Below are 17417 nucleotides of genomic sequence, written 5' to 3'. Positions count from 1 at the left end.
AGAGAGAGAGTTTAGTTTTAGTTTAGTTTTAGATGGATCTCTAAGATGGTGTCTCCTGTAATGCTGTTAACTGAGTTGAACATACTTTAGATTGAAAGACATTCTCTTTCATCAATGTGTCATCATTGAACCCACATACAAATCAATACATGGTGTCAGAAGTGATTGAAAGAGATGAAGAGGAAAAATCTGAAGTTAGCAACTCGAAGAGATAGTGGCAAGCAAGCTATCCAGCGAAAGCAGCTCTCCACATATTAGCAAGCCAAAAGAGAACATCGGTACTTACCTTTGGAGAATAGCTAACGAAGTGAAAAATGGTAGGATTACACCCACCGGCGAAGCTTCTGTTGACAGGTAATGTGGCTGAAAATTGGAGGTGGTTCAAACAATGTTTGGAGTTGTATTTAGCAGCAATCGGAGCTGACGAGAAAAGTGATAAAATGAAAGCGTCAGTGTTCTTACATGTCATGGGTGATGAAGCGCTGGAGGTGTATAATAACTTCACATTCGCTGCTGATGGAGACAAAATGAAGTTGGATAAAATAATGGAACAGTTTGAGGCCTACTGCATCCCTAAACGTAACGTGATGTTTGAGAGGCACAGATTTTTCACATGTGTACAGAAAACGGGAGAGACTATTGATCAGTATGTGACTGAACTGAGAAACAGAAGCAAAACGTGTGAATTTGGGGGACTGACAGACTTGCTGATAAAAGACAGACTGGTGTGTGGTATTCCGGATAATGGTCTAAGGGAAAGACTGCTAAGAGAGCAAAATCTAGACCTGGGAAAAGCCATAGCACTGTGTAGGGCTACAGAGACTGTGAAGTTGCAGGCAAAAGAGCTGTTCAGTGACAGTAGCTGCAACGTGGATGCAGTGAGAAAGAACGGACACAAACCGTTTAACAAAAAGAGCGGCAATGTGAAAAAAGAGGCGTGGCCAGCGAACAAAAATTAAATGGGCAATCGAAAGTCATGTAGTCGATGCGGTACACAGCATCCACCAAAAAAGTGTCCAGCACATGGTAAAACATGCAATAGTTGCAACAAAAACAACCATTATGCCCGTTGCTGTAAGAACCAAGCGCAACAAAGCAAGGTCAATGCAGTAGATGAAAGCGAGATAGAGGAGTTCTATGTGGATGTTGTGTCTGAAAACAAAAAAGAAAAAAGAGACTGGATGTTGACACTAAAAGTGAATGACATACGCATTCCATTTAAATTGGATACTGGAGCAAAAGTTAATATATCAGAGACTGATTTTAAGAAAATTAGACCCAGACCAAAGATACATGGAATAAAAGTGAAATTGACAGGATACTCAGGTACTAATATACCAGTGAAAGGAAAATGCATTGTCAAAGTGACACACAAGGACAGAGAGCACACGCTAGCATTAATCGTGGTGCCAAAGGATGTGCAAGCCATACTAGGTTTAATAGCCTGTGAGAGACTGAACCTGGTAAAGAGAGTCCTCGTTGTGGAAAGCGAAGGAGAGACAGTCTATGATGAACTCATGAAAGAGTACAACAACCTATTTCAGGGTCTAGGCTGCCTTCCAGGAGAACACACGATCAGAGTAGATAAAAGTATGCCAACGGTCATACATCCATGCAGAAAAGTTCCGTTTGCTCTTCAAAAGCAACTGAAGGCAGAGTTGGACAGGATGGAAAGCCTGAACGTGATTCAGAAGATAGATGAGCCAACTGAGTGGGTGAGTTCCCTCGTCGTTGTGAACAAAAAGAATGGAAAGCTCAGAATTTGCCTGGATCCAAGAGATCTAAACAGAGCAATAAAGAGAGAGCACTTCAAGCTTCCTACACGTGAGGAAATCATGTCACAGTTTGCAAATGCAAAGTATTTCAGCAAGTTAGATGCATCATCAGGATTTTGGCAGATGAAACTGGACGAGGCAAGTTCAAGACTGTGCACGTTCAACAGTCCATTTGGCAGATACAGATTCCTAAGGTTACCATTTGGCATTGCCTCAGCTCCTGAAGTGTATCACAAAACTATCCATATGATCTATGAGCACCTGGAGGGAGTTGATACATTGATGGATGACATCATAGTATGGGGAACCACGAGAACTGAGCATGACGAGAGACTGAAAAAAGTGCTGGAAGCAACAAGGAAAACAAACCTGAAGCTGAATAGAGAGAAATGCCAGCTCGGGGTGACAGAACTGACATTCGTGGGAGATATCCTTAGCAGTGAGGGCATCAGACCAGATCCCAGAAAGGTGTCCGCCATTGAGAATATGCCAAAGCCACAATGCAAAAAGGACGTGCAGAGGTTTAATGGAATGATCAGCTACATGGGTAAATTCATATCCAACCTCTCAGAAAAGATGGCGCCACTGAGAAGACTAACTGAAAAGAACATAGAATGGGAATGGAATCATGAGCATGAGAAGTCATGGAGCGATCTGAAGAAACTGCTCACAGAGGAACCAGTTCTGAGGTTTTATGACCCAGCGAGACCCATCAAGATATCATCAGATGCATCACAGAGTGGGCTCGGTGCCGTTCTTCTGCAAAAATATGACGACTGGCAACCTATTGCATATGCATCACGCTCAATGACAGACGCGGAAACACGATATGCTCAAATAGAAAAGGAGCTGCTCAGCATCACATACGCCTGTGAAAGATTTCACCAGTTTGTGTCAGGACAAGCAATCAGTGTAGAGACTGACCATAAGCCCTTGATTGCATTTTTCCAAAAGCCACTAAATGGGTGTACGCTTAGAATACAAAGAATGATGATCAGGCTGCAACGCTATACACTGAATGTTGCGTACACCCCGGGTAAGCTGATGTATACAGCAGACACGTTGTCCAGAGCTGTAGACCCAAGAGAGCCCGCAAACACAAAAATGGATGAAAAAGTGAACGCCTACGTGGACATGATCACAAGTGCACTGCTCATAGCAGATGCAAAAATTGAGCTCATAAAGACTGAGACAAACAAAGATGAAACGCTGAGACGACTGAGGAAAAGCATCTTGGATGGATGGCCCAACATGAAGCAAGACTGCTCACCTGACATGGCAGAGTACTGGAACTGCAGGGCGGAACTATCAGTGGTCGAAGACATCATCTACAAAGGAAGTAAAATAGTTATCCCAAAGAGTCTGAGAAAAGAGATGCTAAAAAGGATCCATGGTGGACATCTGGGAATCAAAAAGTGTAAGAAAAGAGCACGAGAGGTGATGTACTGGCCACGAATCAACCAAGATGTGACAAATGAGGTGTCAAACTGCACAATATGCCTGAAGTATCGAGCAAGCAATCCGGTAGAACCACTAAAGCCACACCCAGCACCAGACAGACCTTACCAGAAGGTAGGCGCTGACCTATTCGTATGTCAAGGGAAGGACTATCTTGTAGTCACAGACTATTACTCCCTGTATCCAGAGGTTTGTAGACTGTACACCACCACTGCAGATGCTGTGATAACATGTATGAAAGCCATATTCTCCAGACATGGCGTGGCAAGCGAGGTCTTCACAGACAACGGACCCCAGTTTTACAATGCAAGTTTCCGACACTTTGCCAGAGAGTGGGACTTTGTCCACACAACGTCAAGTCCTCACTTTCCACAGTCCAATGGACTAGTGGAAAAATCGGTCCAGACAGTGAAAAGACTGATGTACAAGGCAAAAGACAGTGGAGCTGACTTCTACCAGAGCATGCTTGTATACCGCACAACGCCGCTCGAGTGTGGTATGTCACCAGCCCAACTCCTTATGGGACGTCTGCTAAGGTCAAACCTACCCATCCCGGAGAACCTCCTGAAAACAAAAGAGGGGGAGAAAGTGAGGAAGTTCAAAGAACAACAGAAAGAAAAGCAAAAGTACGACTATGACAGAGGAACACAAAACCTACCTGAACTCCACACTGGTGACCAAGTAAGGTTCAAAGACAAAACAAACATATGGACTCAGAAGGGAACTGTCCTGAGTGAAGTTCAACCAAGATCATACACCAGACAGCTGAGGGTGCTGTTCTGCGAAGAAATCGTCAGGATCTTCTCATGGGACCAGCCACAGCAGGTCAAAAGACTAATACTGTTGAACAACCTGATCACACAGCAGGTCAAAAGACTGATACTGTTGAACAACCTGATCACACAGCTGAGAAATCATCATCTGAGGCAACAACTCAGATTCAAGGACAATCAATCAGAAAATCCTCAAGACGCGTGAAGCCTCCTGAGAGACTCATTGAGCAAGTTTAAGGACTCTTGTTATAGAAGGAAGCAATGTTATCTTATTCTCTCTTCAAGTTCTAGAGTATTTTCATATTTCATGTGAACACACAAAACAAGGTTAAAAAACCTTGTTAATGATAATGATAATGTAAGTTCATTAAGTGTTACAGTTAAAATGCAGAGTAATACAAAGAAAACATGTTGTTAGATAAAAGTAAAATACTTCTCTTTTAAGAAAGGGAGATGTAATGATATCTGCAAATAGTGATGGTATTTGCCTGTTAGATTATTATGCCTTACCAGCATATTTGCCTGTTTGATTACTTATGCCTTACCAGCAGAGGGCATGTGAGAGAGAGAGTTTAGTTTTAGTTTCGTTTTAGATGGATCTCTAAGATGGTGTCTCCTGTAATGCTGTTAACTGAGTTGAACATAATTTAGATTGAAAGACATTCTCTTTCATCAATGTGTCATCATTGAACCCACATACAAATCAATACACTCTTGACTCTGTACAGACCAGAATATCACCAAAGCCCAGCACCACTCGACTCAGTACATACCGGAATATCACCAAAGCCCAGCACCACTAGTCTCTGTATATACCGGAATATCACCAAAGCCCAGCACCTCTCGACTCTGTACATATCGGAATATCGCCAAAGTCCAGCACCACTCAACTCGGTACATATCGGAAGATCGCCAAAGCCCAGCACCTCTTGAATCTGTACATACCAGAATATCACGAAAGCCCGGCACCTCTTGACTCTGAACATTCCGGAATATCACCAAAGCCCAGCACCACGCGACTCAGTACATACCGGAATATCACCAAAGCCCAGCCCCACCGGACTCTGTACATGCCGGAATATCACCAAAGCCAAGCTCCACTGGTCTCTGTACATATCGGAATATCGCCAAAGTCCAGCACCACTCAACTCTGTACATACCGGAAGATCGCCAAAGCCCAGCACCACTTGACTCCGTACATACCGGAATATCACCAAAGCCAAGCTCCACTGGTCTCTGTATATACCGGAATATAACCAAAGCCCAGCACCTCTCGACTCTGTACATATCGGAATATCGCCAAAGTCCAGCACCACTCAACTCTGTACATACCGGAAGATCGCCAAAGCCCAGCACCTCTCGAATCTGTACATATCGGAATATCACTAAAGCCCAGCACCTCTCGAATCTGTACATACCGGAATATCACCAAAGCCCAGCACCTCTTGACTCTGTACATACCGGAATATCACCAAAGCCCGGCACCTCTTGACTCTGTACATAACGGAATATCACCAAAGCCCAGCACCTCTCGAATCTGTACATACCAGAATATCACCAAAGTCCAGCACCACTCGACTCTGTACATACCGGAATATCGCCAAAGCCCAGTGCCTCTCACTCTGTACATACCAGAAAGTCACCAAAGCCCAGCACCACTCGACTTTGTACGTACCGGAATATCACCAAACCCCAGCACCTCTCGAATCTGTACATACCAGAATATCACCAAATCCCGGCACCTCTTGACTCTGTACATACCGCAATATCACCAAAGCCCAGCACCACTCGACTCAGTACATACCGGGATATCACGAAAGCCCAGCACCACCGGACTCTGTACATGCCAGAATATCACCAAAGCCCAGCACCACCGGACTCTCTACATACCAGAATATCACCAAAGTCCAGCACCACTCGACTCTATACATACCGGAATATCACCAAAGTCCAGCATCACTCGACATGGTACATACCGAAATATCGCCAAAGCCCAGCACCACTTGACTCCGTACATACCGAAATATTACCAAAGCCAAGCTCCACTAGTCTCTGTACATCCCAGAATATCGCTAAAGCCCAGTGCCTCTCACTCTATACATACCGGAATATCACCAAAGTCCAGCACCACTCGACTCTGTAAATACAGGAATTTCACCAAAGTCCAGCAGCACTCGACTCAGTACATACCGGAATACCAACAAAGCCCAGCACCACTCGACTCTGTACATACCGGAATGTCGCCAAAGCCCGGCACCTCTTGACTCTGTACATACCGGAATATCACCAAAGCCCGGCACCTCTTGACTCTGTACATACCGAAATATCACCAAAGCCCAGCATCACTCGACATAGCACATACCGGAATATCACCAAAGCCCAGCACCACCGGACTCTGTACATGTCGGAATATCACCAAAGTCCAGCACCACTCGACTCTGTACATACCGGAATATCGCCAAAGCCCAGTGCCTCTCACTCTGTACATACCAGAAAGTCGCCAAAGCCCAGCACCACTCGACTTTGTATGTACCGGAATATCACCAAAGCCCAGCACCTCTCGACTCTGTACATACCAGAATATCACCAAAGCGCGGCACCTCTTGACTCTGTACATTCCGGAATATCACCAAAGCCCAGCACCACGCAACTCAGAACATACCGGAATATCACCAAACCCCAGCACCACCGGACTCTGTACATGCGGGAATATCACCAAAGCCCAGCACCACCGGACTCTCTACATACTAGAATATCTCCAAAGTCCAGCACGTCTCAACTCTATAAATACCGGAATATCACCAAAGTCCAGCACCACTTGACTCCGTACATACAGGAATATCACCAAAGCCAAGCTCCACTAGTCTCTGTACATCCCAGAATATTGCCAAAGCCCAGTGCCTCTCACTCTATACATCCCGGAATATCGCCAAAGTCCAGCACCACTCGACTCTGTAAATACAGGAATTTCACCAAAGTCCAGCAGCACTCGACTCAGTACATACCGGAATACCAAAAAGCCCAGAACCACTCAACTCTGTACATACTGGAATATTGCCAAAACCCAGCACCACTCGACTCTGTACATACCGGAATGTCGCCAAAGCCCAGCACCACTCAACTTTGTACGTACCGGAATATCACTAAAGCCCAGCACCTCTCCAATCTGTACATACCGGAATATCACCAAAGCCCGGCACCTCTTGACTCTGTACATACCGGAATATCACCAAATCCCAGCATCACTCGACATAGTACATACCGGAATATCACCATAGCCGAGCACCACCGGACTCTGTACATGTCGGAATATCACCAAAGCCCAGCACCACCGGACTCTGTACATGTCGGAATATCACCAAATTCCAGCACCACTCGACTCTGTACATACCGGAATACCACCAAAGCCCAGAACCACTCATCTCTGTACATACCGGAATATCGCCAAAGCCCAGCACCACTCGACTCTGTACATACCGGAATATCGCCAAAGCCCAGTGCCTCTCACTCTGTACATACCAGAAAGTTGTCGAAGCCCAGCACCACTCGACTTTGTACGTACCGGAGTATCACCAAAGCCCAGCACCTCTCGAATCTTTACATCCCAGAATATCACCAAAGCCCGGCACCTCTTTGTAATGATATCAGCAAATAGTGATGGTATTTGCCTGTTTGATTATTATGCCTTACCAGCCTATTTGCCTGTTTGATTACTTATGCCTTACCAGCAGAGGGCATGTGAGAGAGAGAGTTTAGTTTTAGTTTAGTTTTAGATGGATCTCTAAGATGGTGTCTCCTGTAATGCTGTTAACTGAGTTGAACATACTTTAGATTGAAAGACATTCTCTTTCATCAATGTGTCATCATTGAACCCACATACAAATCAATACATGGTGTCAGAAGTGATTGAAAGAGATGAAGAGGAAAAATCTGAAGTTAGCAACTCGAAGAGATAGTGGCAAGCAAGCTATCCAGCGAAAGCAGCTCTCCACATATTAGCAAGCCAAAAGAGAACATCGGTACTTACCTTTGGAGAATAGCTAACGAAGTGAAAAATGGTAGGATTACACCCACCGGCGAAGCTTCTGTTGACAGGTAATGTGGCTGAAAATTGGAGGTGGTTCAAACAATGTTTGGAGTTGTATTTAGCAGCAATCGGAGCTGACGAGAAAAGTGATAAAATGAAAGCGTCAGTGTTCTTACATGTCATGGGTGATGAAGCGCTGGAGGTGTATAATAACTTCACATTCGCTGCTGATGGAGACAAAATGAAGTTGGATAAAATAATGGAACAGTTTGAGGCCTACTGCATCCCTAAACGTAACGTGATGTTTGAGAGGCACAGATTTTTCACATGTGTACAGAAAACGGGAGAGACTATTGATCAGTATGTGACTGAACTGAGAAACAGAAGCAAAACGTGTGAATTTGGGGGACTGACAGACTTGCTGATAAAAGACAGACTGGTGTGTGGTATTCCGGATAATGGTCTAAGGGAAAGACTGCTAAGAGAGCAAAATCTAGACCTGGGAAAAGCCATAGCACTGTGTAGGGCTACAGAGACTGTGAAGTTGCAGGCAAAAGAGCTGTTCAGTGACAGTAGCTGCAACGTGGATGCAGTGAGAAAGAACGGACACAAACCGTTTAACAAAAAGAGCGGCAATGTGAAAAAAGAGGCGTGGCCAGCGAACAAAAATTAAATGGGCAATCGAAAGTCATGTAGTCGATGCGGTACACAGCATCCACCAAAAAAGTGTCCAGCACATGGTAAAACATGCAATAGTTGCAACAAAAACAACCATTATGCCCGTTGCTGTAAGAACCAAGCGCAACAAAGCAAGGTCAATGCAGTAGATGAAAGCGAGATAGAGGAGTTCTATGTGGATGTTGTGTCTGAAAACAAAAAAGAAAAAAGAGACTGGATGTTGACACTAAAAGTGAATGACATACGCATTCCATTTAAATTGGATACTGGAGCAAAAGTTAATATATCAGAGACTGATTTTAAGAAAATTAGACCCAGACCAAAGATACATGGAATAAAAGTGAAATTGACAGGATACTCAGGTACTAATATACCAGTGAAAGGAAAATGCATTGTCAAAGTGACACACAAGGACAGAGAGCACACGCTAGCATTAATCGTGGTGCCAAAGGATGTGCAAGCCATACTAGGTTTAATAGCCTGTGAGAGACTGAACCTGGTAAAGAGAGTCCTCGTTGTGGAAAGCGAAGGAGAGACAGTCTATGATGAACTCATGAAAGAGTACAACAACCTATTTCAGGGTCTAGGCTGCCTTCCAGGAGAACACACGATCAGAGTAGATAAAAGTATGCCAACGGTCATACATCCATGCAGAAAAGTTCCGTTTGCTCTTCAAAAGCAACTGAAGGCAGAGTTGGACAGGATGGAAAGCCTGAACGTGATTCAGAAGATAGATGAGCCAACTGAGTGGGTGAGTTCCCTCGTCGTTGTGAACAAAAAGAATGGAAAGCTCAGAATTTGCCTGGATCCAAGAGATCTAAACAGAGCAATAAAGAGAGAGCACTTCAAGCTTCCTACACGTGAGGAAATCATGTCACAGTTTGCAAATGCAAAGTATTTCAGCAAGTTAGATGCATCATCAGGATTTTGGCAGATGAAACTGGACGAGGCAAGTTCAAGACTGTGCACGTTCAACAGTCCATTTGGCAGATACAGATTCCTAAGGTTACCATTTGGCATTGCCTCAGCTCCTGAAGTGTATCACAAAACTATCCATATGATCTATGAGCACCTGGAGGGAGTTGATACATTGATGGATGACATCATAGTATGGGGAACCACGAGAACTGAGCATGACGAGAGACTGAAAAAAGTGCTGGAAGCAACAAGGAAAACAAACCTGAAGCTGAATAGAGAGAAATGCCAGCTCGGGGTGACAGAACTGACATTCGTGGGAGATATCCTTAGCAGTGAGGGCATCAGACCAGATCCCAGAAAGGTGTCCGCCATTGAGAATATGCCAAAGCCACAATGCAAAAAGGACGTGCAGAGGTTTAATGGAATGATCAGCTACATGGGTAAATTCATATCCAACCTCTCAGAAAAGATGGCGCCACTGAGAAGACTAACTGAAAAGAACATAGAATGGGAATGGAATCATGAGCATGAGAAGTCATGGAGCGATCTGAAGAAACTGCTCACAGAGGAACCAGTTCTGAGGTTTTATGACCCAGCGAGACCCATCAAGATATCATCAGATGCATCACAGAGTGGGCTCGGTGCCGTTCTTCTGCAAAAATATGACGACTGGCAACCTATTGCATATGCATCACGCTCAATGACAGACGCGGAAACACGATATGCTCAAATAGAAAAGGAGCTGCTCAGCATCACATACGCCTGTGAAAGATTTCACCAGTTTGTGTCAGGACAAGCAATCAGTGTAGAGACTGACCATAAGCCCTTGATTGCATTTTTCCAAAAGCCACTAAATGGGTGTACGCTTAGAATACAAAGAATGATGATCAGGCTGCAACGCTATACACTGAATGTTGCGTACACCCCGGGTAAGCTGATGTATACAGCAGACACGTTGTCCAGAGCTGTAGACCCAAGAGAGCCCGCAAACACAAAAATGGATGAAAAAGTGAACGCCTACGTGGACATGATCACAAGTGCACTGCTCATAGCAGATGCAAAAATTGAGCTCATAAAGACTGAGACAAACAAAGATGAAACGCTGAGACGACTGAGGAAAAGCATCTTGGATGGATGGCCCAACATGAAGCAAGACTGCTCACCTGACATGGCAGAGTACTGGAACTGCAGGGCGGAACTATCAGTGGTCGAAGACATCATCTACAAAGGAAGTAAAATAGTTATCCCAAAGAGTCTGAGAAAAGAGATGCTAAAAAGGATCCATGGTGGACATCTGGGAATCAAAAAGTGTAAGAAAAGAGCACGAGAGGTGATGTACTGGCCACGAATCAACCAAGATGTGACAAATGAGGTGTCAAACTGCACAATATGCCTGAAGTATCGAGCAAGCAATCCGGTAGAACCACTAAAGCCACACCCAGCACCAGACAGACCTTACCAGAAGGTAGGCGCTGACCTATTCGTATGTCAAGGGAAGGACTATCTTGTAGTCACAGACTATTACTCCCTGTATCCAGAGGTTTGTAGACTGTACACCACCACTGCAGATGCTGTGATAACATGTATGAAAGCCATATTCTCCAGACATGGCGTGGCAAGCGAGGTCTTCACAGACAACGGACCCCAGTTTTACAATGCAAGTTTCCGACACTTTGCCAGAGAGTGGGACTTTGTCCACACAACGTCAAGTCCTCACTTTCCACAGTCCAATGGACTAGTGGAAAAATCGGTCCAGACAGTGAAAAGACTGATGTACAAGGCAAAAGACAGTGGAGCTGACTTCTACCAGAGCATGCTTGTATACCGCACAACGCCGCTCGAGTGTGGTATGTCACCAGCCCAACTCCTTATGGGACGTCTGCTAAGGTCAAACCTACCCATCCCGGAGAACCTCCTGAAAACAAAAGAGGGGGAGAAAGTGAGGAAGTTCAAAGAACAACAGAAAGAAAAGCAAAAGTACGACTATGACAGAGGAACACAAAACCTACCTGAACTCCACACTGGTGACCAAGTAAGGTTCAAAGACAAAACAAACATATGGACTCAGAAGGGAACTGTCCTGAGTGAAGTTCAACCAAGATCATACACCAGACAGCTGAGGGTGCTGTTCTGCGAAGAAATCGTCAGGATCTTCTCATGGGACCAGCCACAGCAGGTCAAAAGACTAATACTGTTGAACAACCTGATCACACAGCAGGTCAAAAGACTGATACTGTTGAACAACCTGATCACACAGCTGAGAAATCATCATCTGAGGCAACAACTCAGATTCAAGGACAATCAATCAGAAAATCCTCAAGACGCGTGAAGCCTCCTGAGAGACTCATTGAGCAAGTTTAAGGACTCTTGTTATAGAAGGAAGCAATGTTATCTTATTCTCTCTTCAAGTTCTAGAGTATTTTCATATTTCATGTGAACACACAAAACAAGGTTAAAAAACCTTGTTAATGATAATGATAATGTAAGTTCATTAAGTGTTACAGTTAAAATGCAGAGTAATACAAAGAAAACATGTTGTTAGATAAAAGTAAAATACTTCTCTTTTAAGAAAGGGAGATGTAATGATATCTGCAAATAGTGATGGTATTTGCCTGTTAGATTATTATGCCTTACCAGCATATTTGCCTGTTTGATTACTTATGCCTTACCAGCAGAGGGCATGTGAGAGAGAGAGTTTAGTTTTAGTTTCGTTTTAGATGGATCTCTAAGATGGTGTCTCCTGTAATGCTGTTAACTGAGTTGAACATAATTTAGATTGAAAGACATTCTCTTTCATCAATGTGTCATCATTGAACCCACATACAAATCAATACACTCTTGACTCTGTACAGACCAGAATATCACCAAAGCCCAGCACCACTCGACTCAGTACATACCGGAATATCACCAAAGCCCAGCACCACTAGTCTCTGTATATACCGGAATATCACCAAAGCCCAGCACCTCTCGACTCTGTACATATCGGAATATCGCCAAAGTCCAGCACCACTCAACTCGGTACATATCGGAAGATCGCCAAAGCCCAGCACCTCTTGAATCTGTACATACCAGAATATCACGAAAGCCCGGCACCTCTTGACTCTGAACATTCCGGAATATCACCAAAGCCCAGCACCACGCGACTCAGTACATACCGGAATATCACCAAAGCCCAGCCCCACCGGACTCTGTACATGCCGGAATATCACCAAAGCCAAGCTCCACTGGTCTCTGTACATATCGGAATATCGCCAAAGTCCAGCACCACTCAACTCTGTACATACCGGAAGATCGCCAAAGCCCAGCACCACTTGACTCCGTACATACCGGAATATCACCAAAGCCAAGCTCCACTGGTCTCTGTATATACCGGAATATAACCAAAGCCCAGCACCTCTCGACTCTGTACATATCGGAATATCGCCAAAGTCCAGCACCACTCAACTCTGTACATACCGGAAGATCGCCAAAGCCCAGCACCTCTCGAATCTGTACATATCGGAATATCACTAAAGCCCAGCACCTCTCGAATCTGTACATACCGGAATATCACCAAAGCCCAGCACCTCTTGTCTCTGTACATACCGGAATATCACCAAATCCCAGCATCACTCGACATAGTACATACCGGAATATCACCAAAGCCCAGCACCACCGGACTCTGTACATGTCGGAATATCACCAAAGCCCAGCACCACCGGACTCTGTACATACCAGAATATCACCAAAGTCCAGCACCACTCAAATCTGTACATAACGGAAGATCGACAAAGCCCAGCACCTCTCGAATCTGTACATACCAGAATATCACGAAAGCCCGGCACCTCTTGACTCTGAACATTCCGGAATATCACCAAAGCCCAGCACCACGCGACTCAGTACATACCAGAATATCACCAAAGCCCAGCACCACCGGACTCTGTACATGCCGGAATATCACCAAAGCCCAGCACCACCGGAATGTACATGCCGGAATATCACCAAAGCCCAGCACCACCGGACTCTCTACATGCCAGAATATCACCAAAGTCCAGCACCACTCAACTCTATACATACCGGAATATCACCAAAGTCCAGCAACACTCGACTCTGTACATATCGGAATGTCGCCCAAGCCCAGCAGCACATGACTCCGTACATACCGGAATATCAGCAAAGCCAAGCTACACTAGTCTCTGTACATCCCAGAATATCGCCAAAGCCCAGTGCCTCTCACTCTATACATACCGGAATATCACCAAAGTCCAGCACCTCTCGACTCTGCACATATCAGAATGTCGTCAAAGCCCAGCACCACTCGACTCTGTACATACCGGAATATCACCAAAGCCAAGCTCCACTGGTCTCTGTATATACCGGAATATCACTAAACCCCAGAATCTCTCGACACTGTACATATCGGAATATCGCCAAAGTCCAGCGCCACTCAACTCTGTACATACCGGAAGATCGCCCAAGCCCAGCACCTCTTGAATCTGTACATACCAGAATATCACGAAAGCCAGGCACCTCTTGACTCTGTACATTCTGGAATATCACCAAACCCCAGCACCACTCGACTCTGTAAATACAGGAATTTCACCAAAGTCCAGCAGCACTCGACTCAGTACATACGGGAATACCAACAAAGCCCAGAACCACACAACTCTGTACATACTGGAATATTGCCAAAGCCCAGCACCACTCAACTTTGTACGGACCGGAATATCACTAAAGCCCAGCACCTCTCGAATCTGTACATACCGGAATATCACCAAAGCCCGGCACCTCTTGACTCTGTACATACCGGAATATCACCAAAGCCCAGCATCACTCGACATAGTGCATACCGGAATATCACCAAAGCCCAGCACCACCGGACTCAGTACATGTCGGAATATCACCAAAGCCCAGCACCACCGGACTCTGTACATACCAGAATATCACCAAAGTCCAGCACCACTCGACTCTGTACATACCGGAATATCGCCAAAGCCCAGTGCCTCTCACTCTGTACATGCCAGAAAGTCGCCGAAGCCCAGCACCACTCGACTTTGTACGTACCGGAGTATCACCAAAGCCCAGCACCTCTCGAATCTGTACATACCAGAACATCACCAAAGCCCGGCACCTCTTGACTCTGTACATACTGGAATATCACCAAAGCCCAGCACCACTCGACTCAGTACATACCGGAATATCACCAAAGCCCAGCACCACCGGACTGTACATGCCGGAATATCACCAAAGCCCAGCACCACCAGACTCTCTACATACCAGAATATAACCAAAGTCCAGCACCACTCGACTCTATACATACCGGAATAACACCAAAGTCCAGCACCTCTCGACTCTGTACATATCGGAATGTCGCCAAAGCCCAGCACCACTTGACTCCGTACATACCGGAATATCACCAAAGCCAAGCTCCACTAGTCTCTGTATATACCGGAATATTACCAAAGCCCAGCACCTCTCGACTCTGTACATATCGGAATATCGCCAAAGTCCAGCACCACTCAACTCTGTACATGCCGGAAGATCGTCAAAGCCAAGCTCCACTAGTCTCTGTACATATCGGAATATCACCAAAGCCCAGCACCTCTCGACTCTGTACATACCAGAATATCACGAAAGCCCGGCACCACCGGACTCTGTACATATCGCAATGTCGCCAAAGCCCAGCAACACTTGATTCCGTACATACCGGAATATCACCAAAGCCAAGCTCCACTAGTCTCTGTACATCCCAGAATATCGGCAAAGCCCAGCACCTCTCGAATCTGTACATATCGGAATGTCGTCAAAGCCCAGCACCACTTGACTCCGTACATACCGGAATATCACCAAAGCCAAGCTCCACTGGTCTCTGTATATACCGGAATATCACCAAAGCCCCGCTCCTCTCAACTCTGTACATACCGGAAGACCGCCAAAGCCCAGCACCTCTCGAATCTGTACATACCAGAATATCACGAAAGCCCGGCACCTCTTCACTCTGTACATTCCGGAATATCACCAAAGCCCGGCACCTCTTGACTCTGTACATACCGGAATATCACCAAAGCCCAGCACCACCGGACTCTGTACATGTCGGAATATCACCAAAGCCCAGCACCACCGGACTCTGTACATACCAGAATATCACCAAAGTCCAGCACCACTCGACTCTGTACATACCGGAATATCACCAAAGTACAGCACCACTCGACTCTGTACATACCGGAATATCACCAAAGCCCACCACCACTCGATTCTGTACATATTGGAATATCACCAAAGCCCAGCACCTCTCGACTCTGTACATATTGGAATGTCGCCAAAGCCCAGCACCACTCGACTCTGTACATACCAGAAAATCACCAAAGCCAAGCTCCACTAGTCTCTGTACATACCGGAATATCACCAAAGCCCAGCACCTCTCGACTCTGTACATATCGGAATATCGCCAAACCCCAGCACCACTCGACTCTGTACATACCGGAATACAGGGAGACGACCTTTCATCCGAACTTCCGATAATCGAAACCCTCTAAAAACCGAAGGTTTTTTCGTTCAGCGTAAGTCGTGCGCACGACATGACCAGAGTGGCGCACGACTTACACTGAGCAGAGGGTCAGCGTAAGTCGTGCGCACGACCCCCCGCGGACACCCCCCGCGGACCCCCGCCGACCCCACCGCCGACCCCGACCACCGCGGACCCCCCCGTGGACCCCCCGCCGACCCCCGCCGACCCCGACCCCCGCGGACCCCCGCCGACCGCGACCCCCGCCGACTTACGCTGAGCAGAGGGTCAGCGAAAGTCGTGCGCACGACCCCCCGCCGACCCCCCCGCAGAACCACCTGACTCTCTTCCAAAGGCTCGAAAGCAACAAGAGCTCTGAGCCCGCGGCGGTGCCAGCCCCTGTTCCGACCGAGCACGACGACCTGTTGGTGGAAATGCGGAACTTCATTGCATTCCAGGCTAGCAGCGATGGGCAAGCCACGACTGCGGACCCCCCCGCGGACCCCCGCCGACCCCGACCCGCACCGAACCCGACCACCGCCGACCCCCCCGCGGACCCCCCCGCGGACCCCCGCCGACGCCGACCCTCCTGCGGACCCCCGCCGACCCCGACCCCCGCCGACACCCCCGCGGACCCCCGCGGACCCCGACCCCCGCCGACCCCCCGCGGACCCCCGTCGACCCCCCCGCAGACCCCCGCCGACCCACCTTCCGAAATCCGAAATTTTCCGAAAACCGAAACACGGCTGGTCCCGAGGTTTTCGGATAAAGGATAGTCTACCTGTACCACCAAAGCCCAGAACCACTCAACTATGTACATACTGGAATATCACAAAAGCCAAACTCCACTCGTCTCTGTACATACCGGAATATTACCAAAGCCCAGCAACACTCCATTCTGTACATACCGGAATATCGCCAAAGCCCAGCACCACTCGACTCTGTACATAAGGGCATATCGCCAAAGCCCAGTGCCTCTCACTCTGTACATACCAGAAAGTCGCCAAAGCCCAGCACCACTCGACTTTGTCCGTACCGGAATATCACCAAAGCCCAGCACCTCTCGAATCTGTACATACCAGAATATCACCAAAGCCCGTCACCTCTTGACTCTGTACATACCGGACTATCACCAAAGCCCAGCACCACGCGACTCAGTACATACCGGAATATCACCAAAGCCCAGCACCACCAGACTCTGTACATGCCGGAATATCACCAAAGCCCAGCACCACCGGACTCTCTACATACCAGAATATCACCAAAGTCCAGCACCACTCAACTCTGTACATATCGGAATGTCG

This window comes from Somniosus microcephalus, chromosome 16 (assembly GCF_052327205.1).
Source record: "Somniosus microcephalus isolate GS21.2 chromosome 16, FLI_Smic_1.0, whole genome shotgun sequence".
Taxonomy (NCBI): Eukaryota; Metazoa; Chordata; class Chondrichthyes; order Squaliformes; family Somniosidae; genus Somniosus; species Somniosus microcephalus.
Note: the sequence above shows the minus strand (reverse complement) of the source record.